This window comes from Quercus suber, unplaced genomic scaffold (assembly GCF_002906115.3).
Source record: "Quercus suber isolate HL8 unplaced genomic scaffold, Cork oak 2.0 scaffold_337, whole genome shotgun sequence".
In the NCBI taxonomy this organism is placed as follows: Eukaryota; Viridiplantae; Streptophyta; class Magnoliopsida; order Fagales; family Fagaceae; genus Quercus; species Quercus suber.
Genome location: NW_027069789.1, coordinates 621,002 through 632,985, shown reverse-complemented (window position 1 = coordinate 632,985; position 11,984 = coordinate 621,002). Strand labels below are relative to the sequence as shown.

General features: G+C 34.5%; 1 long non-coding RNA gene across 3 annotated transcripts; it reads right to left on the bottom strand.

Annotated features, from left to right (window-relative positions):
- Positions 1 to 3,282: 3,282 nt before the first annotated feature.
- On the bottom strand, positions 3,283 to 11,741 carry LOC136061649 (uncharacterized). 3 transcript variants are annotated; one of them, XR_010623488.1, is made up of 4 exons: positions 11,477 to 11,741; positions 9,042 to 9,250; positions 7,693 to 8,035; positions 3,283 to 6,656 (listed from the first exon to the last, which is right to left on the bottom strand). It is a non-coding gene; the product is annotated as an uncharacterized LOC136061649 (long non-coding RNA). The 3 variants fall into 3 exon arrangements; XR_010623487.1 differs by lacking the exon at positions 3,283 to 6,656 and having other exon boundaries at positions 7,645 to 8,035; positions 11,477 to 11,737; XR_010623489.1 differs by lacking the exon at positions 3,283 to 6,656 and having other exon boundaries at positions 7,645 to 8,017; positions 11,477 to 11,737.
- Between the last annotated feature and the right edge of the window lie 243 nt (positions 11,742 to 11,984).

Genomic DNA, 11,984 nt, shown 5'->3' with positions numbered 1-11,984 from the left:
TGTAAGTCTGTTCGCTATGCGAAGGAGAAGTTTCAGACTTGTCCCAAGGTGATCACTGATTTCTACGGGGGCTTTGTTAATTAGTTCCCTTTGGCCTTTCATTGGGCTGGGTTGAAGCCTATTGGTCATCTTGTTGAGAATTTTTTTGATAAGGAAGTGGGCTTTTCATGGAGGGCTTGAAGGAATTTTGGGGTTGGCTATACTTGTACTGATTCGGTGATAGGGCCTTTCATGAGTACTGCTAGTACAGCCACTCCTTCAGTTGCTTATGATGAGAGGGGACTCACATATCTAGTCGCCACCAAAGCTGGATAGTTGCCCTATTTGGTTGATGAAGGGATGAAGTATGTGCATTATTCTACACATAGGGTGAGAAGGCAGTTTGGCCTTGACCAAGATGTTTGTGATGATTTCACTTTGGTTCAGGATTCTACTACTTTGGTTCGCGTTTTTCTTCATCCACATGCCTTTGATTATTATAGGAAGCCCTTCATCATTGTCACCATTCCTAGCCTACAAAGAGTGTGTCATGCCCTAAACCCAAGAGGGTCCAAAGCATGATAAAAGAACCATCAAGAGAGAAACTGTAGGAGATTTTTCTATCCTTTTCCACATAATAAGAATATATAACCATACTGAAATCTCCCCATTACAAGTCAGAGCTATATAGCACATTCACAAACAATAACTAAAAATCATGTGCCTCCATATAATGCATGAATATATTACAAAACTCAAAATAGATTACACAAGGTCACAATCTTATCAAGAATCAACTCAACATCAAATCTAGGCCTACCACGCCTAAAGCTAACAAACTTGAAGTGCCCAACCTCCAATAGAGCTAATCACGACATCGTTGAACATAGCAAGATTGAGTCACCAGCCATTTACAGCAAAAGTCTCTCAATTTAACATAGCACTCTAATTACCACCAAATAAAGTAAGCTCCATACCCGAGGCATAGCTAATTGATCAAAACAACTATTAAAAGATGCGATGAGCTAAAGCCCAATAAGTAGCATAATTAATGGGGGTGGGGGAAATGCAAGTCTCATGATAATGAGCATTTTACAAAATGTGTTATAATTTAGGAATTTCCATTTTGATCATGCAAATCCATTTTTCTTAATAAAATGACAAGAATGATTAAAAAATGTAGCACCAAGCTTTCTCAAAATATTTCAACATGAAACTACGTACTATATACTGTGAGCTATCAAAACACCATTTGAAAACCTAAAAGTCTAACCCAAGGCCATATGACAAGCCACCATAAAGATGTTAGGTATGCCACGAAGACAACAATTATGCCACGAAGACATCGATTATTCCACAAAAACATCAAATTATGCTACGAAGACATTAAACCACCACAAAGACAAGGTGCCAAGATACCAATTTCACAAAGACTGCGGTATCTGGCTGGGGTAATCACACATGTCCTAGCACAAGGACAAAAACAACATAAAGCTCACAGCTAAATGAAATTGAAACCCGTAGTTCATTTCTGATTAGTTTCATAAAACTTTATAATATCCAAGCATTTCACAAAGTTCCTAAATTGTTCAAAATCATTTCTTGTCAACAAGATTTTCTATCAATTTCCCAAATAATACAAGTAAAGATAACACATCTTTAGTATTTCCAAATAATACCATAAATCCATGAAATCCACTATCAAGGGAATTCAAATATACTTTTCTTTTCCATGCCAAATATTCATGCATTTCCTCATATGCAATATTAAACATGATGCGCTTTCATATATAATCATATATAGTAGGGTCACACCACAACACTTTTTAAGAAAACATAGTTCCACAAATAATTTGCAAAATGTGTTTGACCCAAAAACAATGTTTATGCAACATGGTTATTTTCCAAAAATCCCATTAAGAAGCCACTTACCTTGCAACCCACAAAAAGTCTAATTCTCCAAGCTCCAAATGATATTAGCTAGAACCTAAACAATACCAAGCAAGCCTATCACGATAAGTATCAAGCTTGATATTGCATCTAGCTACAAATTTTAGAAATCACTAAATAAGAATTTACTTAGGCAACCCTAAGTATTCAACCTCACAAATAATGTATTTCACTTCCAAAATTTCTCAATAACTTAATTTAGAAGGCATAGACTCCAATTTATAGACTTAAATCATTCAAGGTATTTTCTCTAACATCAAAACTTCAACACTTTATAAGTAGTTCCCACAAGATTTACACTACATCAACAAGAGACCCATGATACCAAAAATCACAATATCCTCCACGACTAACAATTTAAATCTTTAACTAGCTCCAAATAAATAATAATAATTATATTTACCATCTATTTCACATTAGAAAGCCAAAACCCTCAAATTTTCACCATAACAAACCTTAGATTACCACCAATGTAGAAACCATAAACTCACTCATCAAATAAATCCACCAAGACCAAACCTATACATATAAACACATGAATATAACTTCCAAAGCTCATAAATCACATGAATATCATTATCAAAACTTAGATTAAAAGGACCTCAAGAAAAAGCGTATAAACCCACCAAAAGATTTGGAATTTTTACCTTAAATCATAGAGATGAGTGAGCCTTAGCTTTTTCCTATGGAGTTATCCAGTAAACTTCACCGAAAAAAGATGGTGGAGGTGGAGGTATAGAGGTGCACCAATGGGAGTGAGAGGGAAGTGAGAGAGGAGTATGTGTTTGTGTGAAAAGAAAAGAAATGAAGACAAAACAAAATAAGAGGGAGAGAAGGGCCGGTCAAAGAGGGAGGGATATTTGTGAGAATTGTGTGGTTGAGGGGAGTGGGGTAGGTGGGAGTCATATGGGTCTCTAAAGTCTAACCACATCATCTTCTTTTTTTTAACATAGGGCGTTACAAATTGGGCCTCTGTACTGCTCCTATGCATGCCTATTGCCAGGCTATTATGGCTTCCTTTTGTGAAGATATCATGGGTAGCCGTGGCTTTTCACTCATACCTCCTCAAGGCTTGCATGCTTTGCTTTCTCCAAACCCACACTTGTTCCCATCAGGTCTATGATTGCATATTGTGAGAGACCGCGCCTCCGACCCCCTTTTTTATGAGTGTTAGGCCAAACCCACATGAATGGGTGGAGTCGTGTTATTGCCTCTCAAAATGGAGGTTTGACTAATTATATTTTCCCTTTTAGATTAAGGGTTTTACAATAGAGTCGCCATTTATTTAATTATTAGGATAAATAAGAAAACTAAAATTGAAAAATTCCTCATTTTATTAATTTTCAATCGAATTTACATTGATCATAGGAAAATTACATGGCTTTGGTCCTAGATACAATCTAAAATAAAAGTATATGGCTTTGTTTCCTAGTTACAATCTAAAAATTGAAAATTACATGGATAAGCATTTGATCTACTAACCCTTGATCTAAGTTCAGAGGTTATGTTACAAGGTGGGAAGGTGTTAGGCACCAACCTTGCCCAGTGAAACTGGTCTTCTAGACTATGGTGACCAACATTCATATCATATCACCTAATATGTCAATCAATTTGCATATTGAATTTAATGTGTGTGCATGTGATAAACCCTAATTCCATTTACTAAATATTGTATTTGGATTGAAAAATAAATTCTAGTGAATGTGTGTGATTAGTGATATCCTAGATTCAAGGATTTGAAAGAATTATGAAACAAACATGTTTTTTCATATTTTTGATGTGAATTTAAGATTAAAACTAGTATTATGCATGAACATATGATGAACAACCAAGAACATGTGAAGAACATATTAGAACAACTAAGAACATTCAAACATATTCAAAAGAATTTAAATGATCGTTATCATGCTTTAATCTTAAATTCTCATCATAGCAACACAAGAAACAAGTTACAGAAAGGGATTATACCTTCATGCAAGATCCATATGGTGGAAGTAAAGACTCTTGGTAGAGATCCTAAGGGTGGAGGAAAAGAAGAGTTAGGAAAGGAAGAGTGAGTCTCACTCAATACCTTGAGTCTCAGGAAGACCAAGATATGACAAGACTACTCAACTTCACTAGAACTCAAGAGAGGGGAAGAGATGGGAGTTTTTGTGTGCTGAAATGAAGGAGGGGGAGAGTTTATATAGTAGTGGTGGAGGGAATATGAATGGAAGACCATTTAATGAGAGTTGACAAGGATCATGAACCTATACTTCATTTTAGCCTTGAGGAAAATCTGGTGCATTAAATGGAGAGATTGGTAAGAGTGGTGAGCAAGCCAAAATTTGGTTTTTCCGTAGCTGCTGTAACAGCCTATAGAGCCATCTTCGAAAAATCATATCTAACTCAATTCTGATCAAAATTATCTCGTTCTTGTACTCAAATTGAAGCCCCAGATGTCTAGTTTCTATAAACATTAACCTCATTCACAGATTCAAAATATTCTGAGAGATATCAATGAAATAGTGAGCAGAGGTCATTTGTTAGAAAATGATTTCAGTGCAATTAACATTAATAAGTCCCAAATTAGCTCCCAATTAACATTAAATGGCTCCAATCACTCCAATTTCATACTTAATTAGTTTCAAATTTACTCTAATTAAAAGATAATTGCACAAATTACTCATTAAATAATTAATGTTTAACTATCTAATTAATTAGGTGTATGCAACCTCACCATAAAATGTAGTCCTAACCAATTAAATTATGATACATCATTGATATTAAATTGATTACACTTATAACCAATTGAAATAAATTATTCATAATCACATATAGTCAGACTCAATTTGTGATAGTGCATCTCAGTAATTAAAACTTGATTTGATGATAACTTTCAATCTGGTGGTCCGATTAGGGCTTATGACCAGTCGATTTGATCATTACAACATCAAGATCATTTAGTGAAATGAGATTAAGGATCTAATGGCCAGAATCAAGATGCATATTTCCAAGATGAAAGTACCATTTTACCCTCCATGTGAGGTTAAATGCAGATTGCAAAATGGGGTGTCAATAGATATGCCAGGAGCAAAAAAGTTCTGGCATATTTAAGTAGCAGGAAGAGTAGCAAGGGTGGTTTTGGCATACAAGTGAGTATCCCACGGGTTAGGAGAGGAAAGTGAAAGTTGTGAACCTTCTTCCATCTGAACCTCCTTCCATCTACACCAAAGAGGTCACTTTTGCCACACGGACTATTATACTTGGCAAGGTCGAGGTAAGTCTCTCTTCCATTTTTGTTTCTTTTTTTGTGTGTATCATTACTCCTTACCTTGCTGTCTTTCTTTTCACCCTTCCCCTTACTCTTGTTATATTCAAATTAAGGCTGAGCCCATTTCTTCTTATGTTCCTATGAGCGAGGAGGCTCCCGTTAGGCCCACTGCTGACACCGAGGCAACTTCTGCCAAGGATGGTACGCACGAGGAAGGAGGGGTTTCTACAGCTTCTGATGCTTCCATGAAGGGATTCTTTGCAGATGCCAAGATGATTGCAAATGAAATGGCTGCTGCCATTGCTACTGCTGCTAGTGATGTTTCTACCAAGGCCTTGACTCCTTCACCAAAGCCAGTTCTTGCCGAGAAGGGAGCCCCTGTTGAAGAGAAGATTCCAGAGGGACCTGGTCTTGTTACCAAGGGGATTTCTGTTAAGGTTTCCACTCCTCCAAGGGGTGATGCTTCTCCCACGGGTGCTCAGACTAAGGAGTCTCCTCTCACCACTCCTCCTGTCATATCCTCTAGCGACCCATTTACTGCCCTTTCTCAGGAGGTTAGAGGTGGGCCTTCATTAGTGCTTACTCCATCTTCCATTCCCGTGACTATAGGTATGAACTGTCTTCCTTTGCTTTTTCTTCTTTCTCTCTCTCTCTCTCTCTCTCTCTCTCTCTCGTTTAATTTTTTTTTTTTTTTTTATGTACGCTTCTTCTTACCATGAGTGCCATCGTGCCACGTAGGCTCTAAGGTCCCTGAGAAGCAAGAAGTTGTAGGTGTTCTTATAGAACCTACTCCTGCTGGATCTAGTAAGTTTACTTTTCAACTTTACCCACTCTCTCTAACCTTTTTTTTTTCCTTACCATGAAGGCTTATGTGTCATCTTTCTGCCCTTTTTAGGTTTGTCGCATGCTGAGGGAGCCCAGAGTGTTGTGATAGAGGCTGGGAATAGTTCTGTCACTGCTGTTGATCTTATGGAAGAGGTCACTTCTTTCTTTGTGCGTTTCGAGCAGGGGGAGAGCAATGATCTTGACCTTGTGGATTTTTAGGGTATCGGTCCTCCTTATGTGGACTTTCATGGATACCGAGTGCCTAAGGACTATCTAGATCATCTGCAAGCCATTTACTAGGATCATGGGGATTTCATGCAAAAGTTCCCCCTTGATCGTTCTGCTAGGGAGCACTTCCTCAAGTTGTTGGGCTATGTTTTGAATGACATCCAGCATAACTTTGTTGACATGGTTTCTGCGGAGAAGATCCTACAGTGGAGGGCAGTGATGGGCAGTGATCCAAGAGTTGATCCGTGTTGAGTTGAGTTAGGCTTTGTGCTGAATCAACTTCGAGAGATTGCTCTTGTCTTCTTTAGGAGGAAGGTTCAGCCCACTATTGACACCATTGATGCCAGGATTGAGAGCTTGAAAAAGGAGGCAGCAAACTTGGAGGCTCATCGTGCATAACTTCTTTCTAGCGTGGCTACCCCTGATGATTCCCAGGATAATCCTCTTATTACCGGCCTTATGTGATTTCTGCTATGTACTTGACTATTTTATTTCTATAGTTGTGATTAGCTATTCTATGGTTTTCTCTTCTTTCTCTTTTCACAATACGTTTATTTTGCTTAGCACTTATTACTACTAGTATGTGACATTGTAGTGTTGCTATTGATGCTAGCTTGGATTATTAAACATATAAAACATTAGTTTGACCAGAACATTTAGAGGTACTAAAATGATTTTTCCTTGCAATTTTTATGATATTGGCTACCTCAATTTTCTCATTACAGTGCTATTATATATATATATATATATACATATATGAGACAACAAATAAATATTTACTACTGTTGACATCTTGAATAGATGACTTATGATGTCACTAAAGTCCATTGGTCTTTAACGAAATTGTTCCATATCAAAGACAAAACATTTTTGCTAATAATTATTCTAAAATTACCCACGTCACTATGTTTCAACAATTTTTGGAAAAGAAATTGCAAAATTTTCTTTGGCCATCCTTGTTCAATCAAACCAAACACATAGATCAACACTATTAAAAGAACTAAAAGATCAGCAACCATTTCCAATAAATACACTTCAAAATGCCCCAGGAAATCATTCATGCTTGAAGCATATACTTATTCTTATTGTAAACAAATATGGATATCATAAGTATGTTTTAGGCTAAATTGAAAGCATGAAAACAAACCAGATATTGATGTGAACCATTTAGAGTTATTCAAAGTATGTCTACCAAACCACTTACAGAAATGCAGGTTTTTAAATTAAATCCTATTTTTTGTTACATGGTGCATATTTAGATAATCACATTCTGAATCTACCATTGTTGGTGAAATTTTGTCTCATAGTTCTAAAAGGTCATCCAAAAGTCAACAAATCCAAACAACTAAAGGCCTATGATTATGGAATGAAAATTTAGGAGAAAGAAAATTTGAAAAATTACTCAAAGGTGAAAGTCAGTACCAATTGAAAGTAAATTTTAGTTAAGTCAAGCATACCTTTACTATTTCCTAGCCCAAGATGTTTTTTGACTTCAAGGTTCTCATTCTGGATGAAATTTGCAAATACTGCACCAACTAATTATTAAATCTTAAAGTAAATAACAATTTGAGCTATTCTCTTAATTCTACTCCTGAATGAAAAATAAATACTATCATTCTAAATTTATTGATTTATATAATGACACACCAAATCTATCAAAGCATTAATCACACCTCCAACAACAACACCAGCAATTTTGCAGCTACTTAAGCCTCCAACAGCAACACCAACATTAGTTATGCAGCAACTTTAAGTTGAGAATTGGTCCAACCATCATAAATCCTGAAAATTAGTCTCATTCTTAAAAATAAAAAAAAATAAAAAAAATAAAAAAACCAAAACACAGAAGATCATTGCATCAAATCAAATATTTGTCAAACTCAAATAGAATATTATGCAATAATAAATCATGACTAATCATAGTTAGCCTCTGCATCAAAATTTTCCATGTAGCTTGCATAATCCTACTTGTACAACTATAAGTAAATATCAGTGATAGTCATTCCAGTGTGGAGAATTATTTCCAAAAACCTTGTACTTTGATTTTTTATGTTATACATAGTTGAGAAATATTTAAAATTCTAGAACTTTATTTCAACTTATTTTTCTTCATTTTCTTAGTAACCAAACAATAGGTTAAAAAAAAGGATTATTGCATTATTTTAAAAATGAAAAATATAATAAGCTATTATATTAGTTAATAATATAGAATATGTTCAGAGTCATCAAGCAATGCCAGCGATGTTTCTACTGTAGTTGACTTGATGTCATATCTGTTATTGTTGATGTTGCTTAACATACACCTGTCCTAAGCTGCTGCATTAGAGTTAGGGAATTGTTAGTCTTTTATCGTAGAAGCTGTTAATATCTGTTAGTTAGTTTCTCTCCTAATCTTCTCTATTCTCTCTAAAATTTATTTCTTATTGTTTGAGGTCAGTTTCCTAAAATTTGGTCTTTCTCTTAGAATCTAGTCACTCTTGGGTGGATTCTTATCAAAATAGCTTCTATTTTGACCGTGTTGTGTGTTTGAAGTTAGTGGAATTCTTAAAATAATCAAACATGAATTACATATTACTCTAATCATAAAAGTTTGTGAGAAGTAAAAGTGAAAATAATAATGAATTATGAATTGTTATAAAGTTAGTCCAAATGGTTTGGCAATTTGTAGTAGCAAATATTTCTTTGCACATAGGCTGTTAGATTTTCTATCAAACATTACAACAAACATTTGGCATTCAAATATGCTTCAAAACACAGTTCTTATACATGGACAAGAGATGTTAGTAAAGAACTCAACCATGGATACCTTTATTTGATTTTTTGTGAACACATGGAAGAAGAACAATTGACTGTGTGAGGAGGGGACTCCATTTTCTGTGATACTAACTTATGTGTATATATAATAAGTGGTTGGGATTTACTATAATGCTCTATGCTCACTGTAAAACAGGTTACTCATTACATATTTGATGAGCCAGGAGAGTGGTACCAATCTCCAAAGTTGTGAGAATGTCCCTGCAATATCAAACCAGATTATTTTAAATATGTTAATAGTACTATAGAAAGTGAAATAGATTATGAAAAAAAAATAGCGATTATTGCCAAAAAAAAAAAAAAAACACACACACACACACAAATTTTCCAATTCCTACATCTAAAGGCAACCAAAGGAAAAATACACACAAATACAAATCCACCAAAATTTAGGCACTTAAAAGCATATCAAGTAGAAAGACCTATGTGAGATAATGTGTGGAGCTAAAGTGTGTCTAATTAATTATTGGCCAACCATTGTAGGAGTGAAAGAAAAAGGGTTTGAATGAGGGGTAGAGGGAGGAGTCCAAGAGATTCAAATATAAGGAAAATAGTTTTTTTTTTTTTTTTAAGTGAAAGGAACAAGGTTGTAAATAAAAATGAAAGAACCCAAATTGATTGAAACAACACAAGTTTGGCTTTTGTGGCATGTGCTGCTGAGAAAGACCAATAGAGAAAACCCATCCTTTCAATTCTTCTCATATAATTCTCCTCCTTTTTCACATCTTCTCCAACTGGAATTCGATCATGACCTTCTTTTCTTCATCTGTCTCTCTCTCTCTCAAGACTTAGTAGTGGAGAAGACATGAAATAGTGTCATAGATGAGGATGAAGAATTGAAGAATTTGTGAGTTAACAAATTCCATAGTAGATAACTCAACAGACTCCATAGTAGATAAACACAATCACCTAGAGAAAAAAAAATTATACATTAATCATTAGCGATTATTGGCTACTTTAAAAAAGAAAAAGAAAAAGTTTTATATCAAAATCCAACCTAAGTATTAAAACAATGAAACCCTCTAATTCAACTAATTTGAACATTTTCCTCCATAGATAGATACCCAGAGTATCAATCCATAGACAAGAACCTACCATGTAATGGCTCTGGCGGAGCGATGGTGGAGGAAACAAAGTTTTCCTATGGTTGGAAACTAATGGTAATGTCGGCCTTGAGATGTCTCTCTTTTTCCCCTATGCCCTATCAATCTCAAACAGTTTGTGTTTCTTAATAGTGATACATTATTTAATTTTCCACACTGAACAGTACTTATGAATCGATTTTTATTCACAGCCCCTGATAATACTATTTTCTCAACCTGATTACAAACATGCAAACTTGATTTTCATATTCAATTTTTCAAAGTTAGGTATTTTAAAATCAATTTTAATTTCTTTGCTTAAACAAATGAGTTCCCCCCCCCCCCCCTCTCTTTTAGGCAGCTTTTTTGTTTTTTCTGGGTTCCTTTTTATCTTTCATTGTGAATATGTTGGCTTAACTACCTAAATGGTATAAAGGCCAAACTGTATACATTGAGTACTTTATTCGAAAGAAAAAAGAAAAGAAGAGGAAAATTGCATTAGAAAATAAAATCAAGAAGAAGTAAAACAATTAGGCTATGCGAACCTTTCAACTTGTTTGGGTAGTTGTTCTAGTGCAAAACAAGGCTCTTAAAATTGAATTATAATGTAATATTAGATACACTTGTTAATATATATTAAAAAGGGAATTGATGATACAAACCTTGAAACTTTTTTCAGTCATTCAAAGCAACAAACATACTGCCAACAAAAGCCAATAATTGGTTGGAATTTTCAAAACCCATTACGTCTCCAACCCCATCAATCTATGAATTCAATTTCTAATTCACCCATCATCCAAGTCTATGCATAACGAATTAAAATTAACAATAGCCAATACAATAAAATTAGAAAAAGACAAAAATTATTAAATGATCACCCAACAACGTTGTCAAGACATTGAAAAAAAAAAAACAAATTGAAACCTTAACTCTTTTAATTAATATCTATTATCTGATAATCATGCTAAAGAATAACTTACCCAAACTTATGCCTCAATCATAAGCAAATTGTAAATTCATAATTGAAAACTTTACTAGAATACTCAAAATGAATTTTACCCAAATATCCAAAAGAAACACGGATAACTGATATTAAAAACCATTCTAAACCAAATTTATTACTCAAAACCAATCAAAGACAAAACTTGAATGCAATCCAATCCTATTTAATCAAAATACCCAAACCTAAATCATATTTAAACCAAATTTAAATAACCTAAACCAAAACACAATACAATTCCACAATAGTACACCCACCAATTAGCACCATTTTTGGTAGGGATAGAACCCAAAACTATGTCATATTTCATTCCCAGATCTAAGAAAAAAAAAAAAAAAACTTTACCAGTGGTAGTTCCAACAGTTTGATGGTAAGCACTTGTATATCTGTGTGCCTGCAGTTTCAGTGGTTGGAGTATGGCAAGGGAACGGGTGGTGGCAAGAAAACTAATGGTGATGGCTAGCCTTTAGTTATTTCTATCTTGGTGTGGCTTACAATTATAATCTCTTTTCTCTCGATCTCACTTTCTCCTTCTCCATATAGCTATCATTTTGATTGTAATTTACTACTTTAAGCGGTTAGTTTTCTTTTTATACCAAGATGCTCTCAAACAGTTTTTTAATTGTAGTGAAACACTATAATTTATCACTTTTTAATTGTGAATGTGGCAGAATTTAAAGTAGGCATTTTTTCCTATTTGGCAGCATCTCCATTATTGCAGGAAAAGGCTTCTGCTTTTATATATAGTATTAGATTCTACTAAGTCTAGTATAACATATGCTTTTGGTTTGTAACTTATTACTACTTCTGCTATAATGATTGACATGCTTTATAATACAGTGTATTTTCTACT